The 11,754-nt window shown below is 41.8% G+C and overlaps 1 long non-coding RNA gene across 1 annotated transcript; it reads left to right on the forward strand.

The window, feature by feature from the left end:
- The first annotated feature begins 1,146 nt into the window (after positions 1-1,146).
- Positions 1,147-2,947, forward strand: LOC109383425 (uncharacterized). Its single transcript, XR_002124177.1, has 3 exons — positions 1,147-1,243; positions 2,312-2,370; positions 2,847-2,947. It is a non-coding gene; the product is annotated as an uncharacterized LOC109383425 (long non-coding RNA).
- The last annotated feature ends 8,807 nt before the right edge of the window (positions 2,948-11,754 follow it).

Here is an 11,754-nt window from a genome sequence, read left to right on the forward strand (position 1 = left end):
CTTTCTGTTGGGCAAAGAAAGGATTCATTTAGTCTGATTTCTGAGCAAGGTCTTTCACAGCAGGTAGCGGAACAAAATATCTAAGGTCCAAGTGACTTCCTTTTGCATCACGGTTTTCTGTCTTCATTATATTTTAACCAAGAGGGAGGAGATTCTTTTTATGCTTCCTCCTTTTGTCTTAACAAAAGAGAGACCTTAAAATCCATATTTTTCCAAACTGGAGACTATCAGATAAAAAAAAGAAAATCCAGAAACACGTTGCATACGAGGACATTGAAGCAAAATCATTCAGAAAGGATGGAAAATAAACGAATGGAACAAGATCCACTAAGCAAAGAATAGAAAGCAGATGCATCAATATTCATTGCTGTAAATCAAGGGTTGGCAAACTTTTTCTGTAAAGGACCAGCTATTAAATATTTTAGGCTCTGTGGGCAATATTGTCTCTGTTATGACTACTCTGTTTCAGTAGCATGAAAGCAGCCACAGACATGTAAGTGAATGGGTGTAGTTGTATTCTAATAAAACTATTTACAAAACAGCCAGCAAGCCGGATTTGGCCCTTTGGGTGTAGACTGCTGACCCCCTGTTCTGATTATATATTGATTATATAGCAGTAAGTAAGAAAGGCAAGATACTAGTACTCAAAATACCAGTATTCAAAACCCAATAAACAGATCATCTTAGGTATTGATAACTAAAATATTTTTAAAAACCTGTGAGGGGATCGAATGTAATTAGAAACTAAGATGGAGGGGCCAAGGGAAGACCTTCAAGAGGAGATTTAAAACAGACGTGAATGAAGTGAAGGAGGGATCGTCATCCCTCGCACGGAGAGGAACACCGGCCAAATAGGAGACACCAGTCTCTATCCCCTCTTAGCCCCCAATCGCTTGCTTAAGGAGCCAGGATCAGTCCAGGGCGGGCTCACCCCGTCTCGGCCCGCCCCACTCGGGCTCCGCGGGGCGGCGCGAACATCTACATTGCGAGCAAGGAAAGCCATCTGCACTCCAATTGTCGGGTCCCAGGAATTAAAATTAAAAAGTGCTTTTTCTAGCCCCTGGTAAGACTGAAAGAGGAATCTCCACACGCTACAGCAAGAAGGACGGGGCTGCGCTCCGCGGCCGCGCGGCTGACTCAGATCATGCGCCGCAGGGACTTGTGGGAGGTGCCGCCGGCTCTCTCCGCGCAAGCGCAATAGGACCCGGCAGCAGGCTCGGCGGGGCGTGCGGGTGCAGAGCAGGTGAGTCTGGGTGCGTCTTCTCAGCGCCGGCATCTACTCGCTGCAAGACTGGGGTTCGGAGGGGGCACCACGGGTCAGCGGGAAGATGGAGATCAGAGGGCCAGAGTGGGGGTGGGATTGAGGGACTTGAAGCCCAAATCTGAGGCCCCAGGAGCGATGGTCCCCAAAAAGAGTGGCGCCTGCGATTTGGCTGCGGAGGGTTGGATCCTTCCCACTTCCCTAAAGCAGTCACTTCACCCAGCTTTGCTCATCTCAGACAAGAGCATTAGGCATCTGCCTCCCGAGTGGCTCCAAGATCCTTTTTGCCTTCAGACCCCAGCCTTGGCTCGGCAGCTGTGTGCCCCGCTGCTCCGGGCTGTGAGCGGCCTCAGGTCCTGGCCGCGGTCCCAGGATAGCGGCGGTGGGGGTCAGGTGCGGGTCTCGCCTCACAGAGCAGTGTGTGCCCGGTGTTTCCACCCTTTGGTGCCTCAGGTTTCTCCCTCAAGTGTTGCAGTCCCGGTGTCCAGAGGTCCCTAGCTTGAGTTCCTCCAGGTCTGTATCCCGGTAAGTGCTTAGCTTAATAACTTGAGCCCAGCTGGGTTTCCGACTGTAGGACTCTTGCGGGGGTTACAGACCTGGGGCCCAGCAGAAAGATGCCGGCCGAGGAAAAGGCGTTCCAGAGCCCATAGGAACAAGCCATAAGAATGAAGGCTGCAGCCCCACAGGCAGCTGGAACCTATTTTGAGAGGACACACCTGTGACCTGTGGCCTCCCCCGTAAACCACTGTGCCAAGGCTGGAGTCTGGAGGAGGGAGGGGTTCCAGAGCTGCTGGGGCTGCAGAGGTCACTTAGCAAGGCTTGGGTCGGGTGACCACTTTCAGGGACCAAAGAGAGTCTATGGAGGTCTTGACTCAGAATAGAGGGACGAGGACTTACCTGAGATGGTGGACGATCTGTAGTGTGGAGAAAAGAAGGCATCATAGTGCAGAGTGGTTGAGGGAATGATTTAGCCTAGGCTGAACAGTTGTCCCAGCTGGCCACCCTGGGGCTGCAAGTCAGGCTTGGCCTCATGGCTCCTTTCTCCTACAGCTTGGCCTCCTTAACACCCTGACCCTGCCCACCAGGAAGAAGAGATGACCAATTCCCAGGTGAGATGCAGTTTTCCTTTTTTAGTCTAGAATGTGCCTACTCTGGAGGAAAAAGATAAGTTCCTCTTTCTTCTTTAGGAAAGACCGAAACCAGCATTTATGGAACACTTACTGCATGCTACATACAGTCAACATTGACTTTTTTTTTAACTCTCACAACAATTGTGAGAAGCGGATAGTCCCATTTTACAGATGTAGCAACTGGCGTGGTGAGGTTTAGGGATTTGTCAAGTTCACCAAGCTATGAACTGTTGGAGCCATGATTCTTCTCTTGGTCTGTTGCCTCTGCTGTGCATGTTGTCAGTGGACAAGTCTTCTCATCCAGAGAATGAGCCTAAATTGTACACATCTAGAGGGCGGGGCCTAGTCTGTGAAATGAAAGACTCCTAAGGGAATGCTCTCTTTTTGTCTGGTGCCCTCCTTTAAATTTGGTCTCTTCTGTTCCTAACGTGTTGCTCATTCATTTATCCACTTAGTCATGACTGCTCCATGCTCATTTATATACTCAAGTTGAGGACTGCAGTCAGTCCTACCTGCTGGAGGAGGGGAAAAATCAGTGTGCACTGGGGTGATTGAGGAAGACTTTTGAAAGAGGTGAGCTTTTATTTCTTAAAGAGACTATTTGAATATATGGCAAACTTCCATACCTCTTCCAAGTCTATTTTTTGTTGTCGATAGGTGCTTTATGGCCTAGGATATAGTCAGTTTTTGCAATGTTTCATGTGTGCTTGATGCATATTCTCTAAAGGTAGGTGTCAACTTCTGTAGGTGTCCATAAGATCTGACTTGTTCAAAATTTCTGTATATTTACATATTTATGTTTGTTTGCTTGACCCATCAGTAACTGAGAAAATATGTGTGGAATCTCTTTGTGTAATAGATGTAGGCATATTTCAGAGATACTGTGCACTCAGATCCAGACCACCGCAATAAAACAAGTATAAAAAAGGGTGTCACATGAAATTGTTTGGTTTCTAGTGCATATGTTATGTTTATACTGTAGTCTATTAAGTGTGCAATAGCATTATGTCTAAAAAATATATATACCTTGATTAAAAAATACTTTATTGCTAAAAATGCTAACCATTTTATGAGCCTTTAGTGAGTTGTAATCTTATAGCTGATGGAGGGTCTTGCCTCGATGTTGATGGCTGCTCACTGATCAGAGTTGCTGAATGTTGGGGTGGCTAAGGCAATTCTTAAAATGAGATGACAATGAAGTTTGCTGCATCGATTGACTGACTTTTCCTTCATAAACGATTTCTCTGTAGTGTGTGATGCATTTTACCCACAGTAGAACATCTTTCAAAATTGGAGTCAATCCTCTCAAACCCTGCCTGCTGCTTTACCAACTAAGTTTATGTAATATTGTAAATTCTTTGTTGCCATTTCAACAATCTTCATAGCATCTTCACCAGGAGTAGATTCCATCTCAAGAAACCACTGTCTTTGCTCATCCATAAGAAGCAACTCCACATCTGTTCAAGTTTTATCCTGATATTGCAGCAATTCAGTCACATCTTCAGGCTCCACTTCTAATTCTAGTTCTTTTGCTATTTCTGCCCCATCTGCAGTTACTTCCTCTACTGGAGTCTTAAAGCCCTCAAAGTCATCCATAATTTAGTGATGGATCCGATGTGAGGGATAAGAGAGAGGAAATCAAGCCTGACCCCTGTTTTTCTGACTCGAACATCTGGGTGGTTGAGGTGTGGTTTCCTGAGTTAAGGAACGGTGGGAGAGAAGCAGGTTTGGAAAGGAAGATCAAGTCCGAATTGAGTAGGTTGATTTAGATACCTTTGAGACATCCAAGTGGGTATTTATTTCACTTGGTAGATATTTATTGATTGCCTACTATAGATTGCTTACTGGATGTTCATCAATTAGAGAGTTTTATCTGGAACTCTAGATGTGGCTAGAGGTCTTGGCTGCCAATATACATTTGAGAGTTGTCAGCCTTCAGATGGCATTTGAAGCTATCAGAATAGATGAGGTCACATAGGGAGAATGAGAAGAGGGCCTAGGATCCAACCTAGGGAACCCCAGCATTGATGAGTCGAGAAGGAGACTAAGAAAGAGTGATCAGAGAAGTAGAGAGAAAAACCAAGTTACTCTGGGCCGGCCGAGTGGCGCGATGGTTAAGAACTGGCTTGGGACACCAGAAGGCCCCGGTTCGGATCCCACATATGAGGGCCAGTGACACTGCCCTCCACAGCTAAGATGCTGAACAACAGCTCAACCTGGAGCTGGGCTGCCCTGAGTCGCCGACGGAGTAGGCTGCAGCTCCTGTGGCAGTGGGTTGCCATGGGCTACCGTGTATAGCCAGCGGCCAGCAGCAGCCGTGAGCAGCCGTCCCGAAGCCGGAGACTGATCTGCCTCGCCCGGAAAGAGTGCAATGATGGTGCCAACTTGGGCCAGTGAAGCAACGTCCTCCACAACTAGACTGAAGAACAAAAAAAAAAAGGACAGCAACTTGTCTGTTCCCCTTCCCCCAATTCCCCAGCGCTGTTCCCATCCCCCAATTCCCCAATAAAAATCGTAAAAAAAAAAAAAAAAAGAGACAAGCACACTTCAAAACAAAACAAAAAACAGGTCACTCTGATATCAGCCTCGACAGCATTTCTCAACCTTCCTAATGCCGTGACCCCTTAATACAGTTCCTCATGTTGTGGTGACCCCAACCATAAAATTATTTTCGTTGCTACTCTATAACTGTAATTTTGCTACTGTTATGAATCATAATGTAAATATCTTTTTGTTTTCTGATGGTCTTAGGTGACCCCTGTGAAAGGGTCGTTCGACCCCCAAAGGGGTCGTGACCCACAGGTTGAGAACCGCTGCTCTAAGAGGAGAGAGTTTGAGGAAGACCATGAGGTCAGCAGGGCCAAATAATGCCAAGGAATCAAGCATAAAAAGGATTGAAAACTTTCCGTTGGATTTATCAGCAAGGAAGTCACTAGCTATCATAATGAGGATGAATTTCTAGAATTGGAATTGCTGGATCAAAGGATATGTTTGATAAATACTGCCAAACTGTTCTCCTAAAAAGTTGTACCAGTTTATACTCCTTCCAACAGTGTGTGAGGGTACCTGTTTCCTCACACTCTCACTAGAGATGGGGATTAGAAGTCTTAATCTTTGCCCAATGGATAGGGGGAAATAATGTCTCATTATCTGAATGTCCATTTCTGTGATAATTTGTGAGGCAGCATATTTTATCTTTTTTTAATTGATTTTTAAGCGCTCTTCATATTATTAGCCTTGGTGAGCCTCTGTATAAGATACATGTATTTTTTAAAATTGTATTGTTCTTTTTTTTTTTTTTTTTTAAGATTTTTTTATTGGGTAATTGGGAGGATGGGAACAGTGATGGGGAATTGGGGGAACGGGAACAGACAAGTTGCTGTCGTTTTGTTCTTCAATCTAGTTGTGGAGGACGCTGCTTCACTGGCCCAAGTTGGCACCATCATTGCGCTCTTCCCGGGCGAGGCAGATCAGTCGCCGGCTTCTGGACGGCCGCTCACTGTGGCTGCTGGCCGCTCACGCTGGCTGCTGGCTGCTGGCTGCTGGCTGCTGGCTGCTGGCTGCTGGCTGCTGGCTACATACGGTAGCGCATGGCAACCCACTGCCACAGGGACTGCACGCCGTCGCCGGCGACTCATAGCAGCCCAGCTCCAGGTTGAGCTGTTGTTCAGCATCTTAGCTGTAGAGGGCAGTGTCACTGGCCCTCATATGTGGGATCCGAACCGGGGCCCTCTGGCATCCCAAGCGAGTTCTTAACCATCGCGCCACTCGGCCGGCCCAATTGTATTGTTCTTTTAATTCTTATGGCTTGGGGCAGAACTCTGAAGTCCCTTTATTCTGTCTACCTGTCTCAGTATTCCCAAGTTTACCCTTTGTACCACAAATGGTGGTGTAGATGCTTGCTCCCTGAAGAGGAATTACTGTTCATTGGTGTTTTAGGAACCTGTTACGTTCAAGGATGTGGCTATGGACTTCATCGAGGAGTGGGGGCAACTGGACCCTGCACAAAGGGCCCTGTACAAAGAGGTGATGCAGGAGATCTATGGCAACCTGGTCTTAGTGGGTGAGGACAGCTACTCTTTGGAGAATTTTTTTTTCCTTGGTTGTTAAAAGCTGTAGGCTCTAAAAGTGTTTAACTAAGCAAGGGCTTGAGATTCAGGTATCAGAGTGTCCAAATTACTATTGAAGAAGGAAAAATGTTGCTACCTAAATAAAAAAAACTGTTTCCCCTCCCCGACTTGTATTTCTCTTTTTTTCTTTTGAGGTGAAATTCACATAACATAAAATGAACCATTTTAACATGTGCAATTCAGTGGCATTACAATGTTGAGTAATTACCTCCTCTATCAAGTTCTAAAACATTTTCATCCCCCCAAAAGAAAACCCCATACCCATTAAGCAGTCACTTCCCGTTCCCCCCTCCTTGTGATTACTTTTTAATTAGAAAATATTAAAAGTGTATTATACATAAAGTAAAAAGTATCAGATGCTTTTCTGTTTATATTTATATATAAACAGGGAGAAAAAAATATAAGCTCACACACACAGGCATTCCTCGGAGATATTGCAGTTTAGGTTCCAGACCACTGTAATAAAGCGAGTATCATAATAAAGTAAGTTGTTGGTGGAGGGTGTTGCCTTCAGTTTGTAAAAAAGCAACACCTGTGAAGTGCAAGAAAGCGCAGTACAATAAGATGAGGTGCTTATTTTGTATCTGTGTATTTATTTATTTTACAAAAATGAGTTCTGCAATATCCTTTCAGTTAATAATAAGTGTTACATATCTTTACATGTCAAAATATTTAGACCCATTTCAATCTTTTTCGTGGCTGTGTCATATTCCATTATATGATATATTGATGTAATGAAATTAATTTTTTTCTTTCTTTTTTTGTTAGTTTCAGGTGTACAAAACAATGTAATAGTTAGACATTTACACCCCTCACAAAGTGATAACCCCTCTCCCCCAATCTACTACCCCTCTGACATCGTATATAGCTGTTACAATTCCATTGACTCTATTCCCTGTGCTGTACTCCACACCCTGTGACTATATATATTTATATATTAAATTATAGTTGACATGCAGTATTATTCAGCTTCAGGTGTACAGCGCAGTGGTCAGACATCTACACTGTCCATTAAGTGGTCTCCCTAATAAGACAAGTGTCCATCAGTTACCCTACCAAATCTTTACAATATTATTGACTATATCCCCCAAACTGTCTTTTGTATCCCTGTGGCAATCTTGTGGTTACCAATTTATGCTGTCTAATCCCTTCCCCTTCTCCCTCATCCCAACCCCCCTCCCATCTAGCAACCCTCAGTTTTTTCTCTATATCTCTGAGACTGTTTCTGATTAGTTTGTTCATTTAGTCTATTCTTTAGATTCCACATATAAGTGAGATTATATGGTATTTGCCTTTCTCTGACTGACTTATTTCACTTAGCATAATGTTCTCTAGGTCCATCCATATAGTTATTATTAATGGTAAGATTTCATTCTTTATAGCTGAGTAATACTCCGTTATATAAATGTACCACAGTTTCTTTCTTTTTTTTTTTTTAAGATTTTATTGGGGAATTGGGGAAGGGGAACAGTGTTGGGGAATCGGGGAAGGGGAGCAGTCAAGTTGTTGTCCTTCAATCTTAGTTGTGGAGGACACAGCTAGCTCAGAGCCAAGTCCAGTCGCCATCTGGCTGCCCGTTGGCAGCTTGTGGCTGCTCAGCTCAAGGAGCCATATTCAATCTTAGTTGCAGGTGGGCGTAGCCCACCATCCCATGTGGGAGTCAAACTGGAAACCTTGTTGCTAAGAGCGCATGCTCTAACCACGGAGCCATCCTGCCACCTGTTGTCAGATCAGTGGCAGCTCAGCTTGGGAGCAGCTCACTGGCCAATGTGGGAATCCAACTGGCGACCCTGTTGCTCAGAGCTTGTGCTCCTAACCAACTAAACCACTCGGCCGGCCCAAGCCCATTATTCTTTCATATAATTGTGGTATCAGCTTGTTAAAATCCTTGAAAAAAATCTGTTGGATTCGGAGTTTTGGGGGTTTTGTCTCTTTTTTTCTCTCCTTTCATTCCTTCCATTGGATGATGTTTTCTTTTTTCTCTGCAAGATTAGTAGTTAAATTTTTATATATTTTTGTTTTATGTTAACATGCATAATTTAACAAAATCTGTGTATTGTCCCTCCTTAACCACATAGAGCAGAACACGAACTCTTCTTTTTCTCCCATGTTACATGTTATCATGGTTTTATTTTCATTGTGTTTTTAACACGCCCCCAAATTTGTCACTATTATTATTGTAAATGACCAATGACAGTTTGGATTAACCTGCACATTTGGCAGTTTCTTACCAATGGTTCTTGCATTTCCTCCTTCCTCTGAGTTCTATTTCCTCAGCCTCTCAGAGCAGGGGCAGCTTGTCATGTGGTTAAAAGCACCAATTCTGCATGTAGACTCTATGGGTTTGATATTTGGCTCTGCTGATCTTTAGCTACATGACCTTGAGCAGATTACTTCATTTCTCTGTTCTTCAATTTCTCCATCTGTAAAATAGGGATGATATTATTATTTACTTTATGGGGTTGTTATTAGGATCAAATGAATATTTATAGAATGATCAAAATAGTGCCTACGTACTAAGCCTTATACAAATGTTTCTTATATAAATAAAATAAAAGAATCCCTCAGCTTTTCAGCAAGTGTGTCTGAGAGTAGTAAATTCTTTATTTCTTTATTTTCCCTCACTCTTGTGTCATAGCTGTGTATACAAATCTAAGTTAACATTTAGTTTTACTCAGCAGTTCCTTAGTCTCTAGTGCTGCTATTAGAAAGTCTGTTATTAGTTTATTATTCCCTTTCAGACAGTCTGTCTTTTGTTTTTGGTTGCTTTTAAGATTACTTCTTTATCTTTAAAGGGTTTTGCAAAATTCTGAAAAGCTGACAAATATTCTGCCATTTAACTAAATGTATCTAGGTGTAGGTTTACTTATATTTTTCCTAATCAGGACACATTGTGTTTCTACATGCTATTTTCTATTTTATTATTTTTTTTATTCTTTATTGTATCCTACTTCTTTTAGGTTTATAGTTTTTCTTTTTTTTAAAAGATTTTATTCAGGAATCGGGGAAGGGGAACAGACAAGCTGCTGTCCTTTTGTTCTTCAGTCTTGTTGTGGAGGACGTCCTTTCACTCGCCCATGTTGATATTATCATTGCGCTCTTCCCGGGTGAGGCAGTCACTTGCTGGCCATTGGACAGTGGCTCACAGCAGCTCGCACCAGCTGCCAGCCACTCATGGTAGCTCATGGCAGCCCACTGCAGCAGAGGCTGCAGCCTACGCAGTCTCAGGCGACTCATGGCAGCCCAGCTCCAGGTTGAGCTGTTGTTCACCATCTTAGCTATAGAGGGCGCAGTGTCACTGGCCCTCATGTGGGATCCGAACTGCGGTCCTGCTGCTCAGAGCTGGTGTCCCAAGCCAACTCTTTACCAACGTGCCACTCGGCCGGCCCAGGTTTATATATTTTTTTAGCTTCTTGAGTTATGTGGTTAGAGCTTATTCATTTTTAGCCTTGCTTGTTTTGTAATAAATTAATTTCACTGAATTAAATTTCCCCTGAATACTTGGCAGCATCCTTTCCAGAAAACAGTTTGGCAATATATATCAAAAGCCTTTAAAATGTCAATGCCATTTGACTCAGAAATTTCACATCTAAGAATCTATGTTAAGGAAATAATCAGATGAAATATGTATAAAAGGTATACATTACCATGTTATTTCTACTATTTTTTAAAAGAAGAAAAGAATACTTTGTAATAACAAATGTTTTCTAAATCATATCTATGTAATGCAGTATTCTTCAGCAAGAAAAATTATGTTATAGGATCATTTTTAATGACTTAGGAAAATGTGCATGATATAGCAGATGTAATGATACATACATAGAGGAAAAAAACTGGAAAGAAATACACTAATATATTAATAGTGTCAGTGGATAATTTTCATTTTCTATTTTATGCTTTTCAGGATTTTATCAGCAGTCTCTAATGCTTCCCAATCCCTATTGACAATAGTATTGATTCTTCTAATTACAAAATGATATATGTCTGGTTTTAAAATATCAAAATATTATGATGCATAAGTAAGTATAACTGGTTTATTATGGAATGTTAACTCAGCGAGGTATATAAGGTCATGAAATAGTTTTATTTTTTTCCAGTTATTGCCTTCATCCACACTTTGTTGAATCCCTCTGAATGAATGAACACATGAATGAATGAATGAATGAATGAATATTGAGTGGAAAAGAGAGGTGCTGAGATAGAGCTTTAGGAAAGAGGAAGACTTTCCCTCTTACCAGTTCCCTGAGGAAGAATACAAACTGGCTAAAATATTAAAAACTGGCAAAAATATTTGCAATCCATATCACAAAGGGATTCATCTCCCTGTTTTTCCAGAGCTCTAAAAATCAAGAAGAAAAGCACAAAAAATCTGAAGAGACTGTTCAGAGATAATACAAATGGCCCTTATATGTATAGAAAAGTGTCAAACTTTTCTCATAATATGAGCAACAGACACCAATACCATGCTGAGATACCATTTCCCACCAGATTAGCAACAAATTGAAAAGTTAAAAGCCTACCTTAATGAGGCCATAGAGAAATAAGCATTCTCACACATTGCTGTGGGGTTGTAAAATAGAACAACTCATATGGGGAGGAATTTGACAATATCTACCAAAACTATAGATACATTTGCATTTTGATTCAAATATCCTCTATTTCTGAGACTCTGTCCCACAGATATACCTGCAAATGTGCTTTGAAAATATTTTGCATTGTTTCCAATAGTAAAAAATGGAAAAGAATACAAATGTTCATCAGTAGAGGACTGGTTTAATAAACTGTACATCCACACAATGGAATAATATACAGCTGTAATAAAAAGTAAGGAAAATTTGTTTTATTGAAATGGAAATATCTCTAAGATATATTATTAAATGAAAAATGCAAGGTGAAGAACAATGTGTGTATGTACATATATATATATATAAATATATATTATATAAAATGTATACAAATATATATAATGCATTTTATGTAAGAAGGGGAATGAGAATGTATATCCATAATTGCTTATATTTGCATAATATCACAGTGGAAGAATAAACAAGGGACTAATAAAATTGTTGTCTGGAGGAGCCGGGGTGGGTGAGAGTCTTTTCTGTACTTTTTTCTTACTGCTTTTTTTTTTTTTTTAATTTTTATTGAGGAATTGGGGGATGGGAACAGTGCTGGGGAATTGAGGGAAGGGGAACAGACAAGTTGCTGTCCTTTTGTTCTTCAGTCTAGTTGT

This window comes from Hipposideros armiger, unplaced genomic scaffold (assembly GCF_001890085.2).
Source record: "Hipposideros armiger isolate ML-2016 unplaced genomic scaffold, ASM189008v1 scaffold_82, whole genome shotgun sequence".
NCBI lineage: Eukaryota > Metazoa > Chordata > Mammalia > Chiroptera > Hipposideridae > Hipposideros > Hipposideros armiger.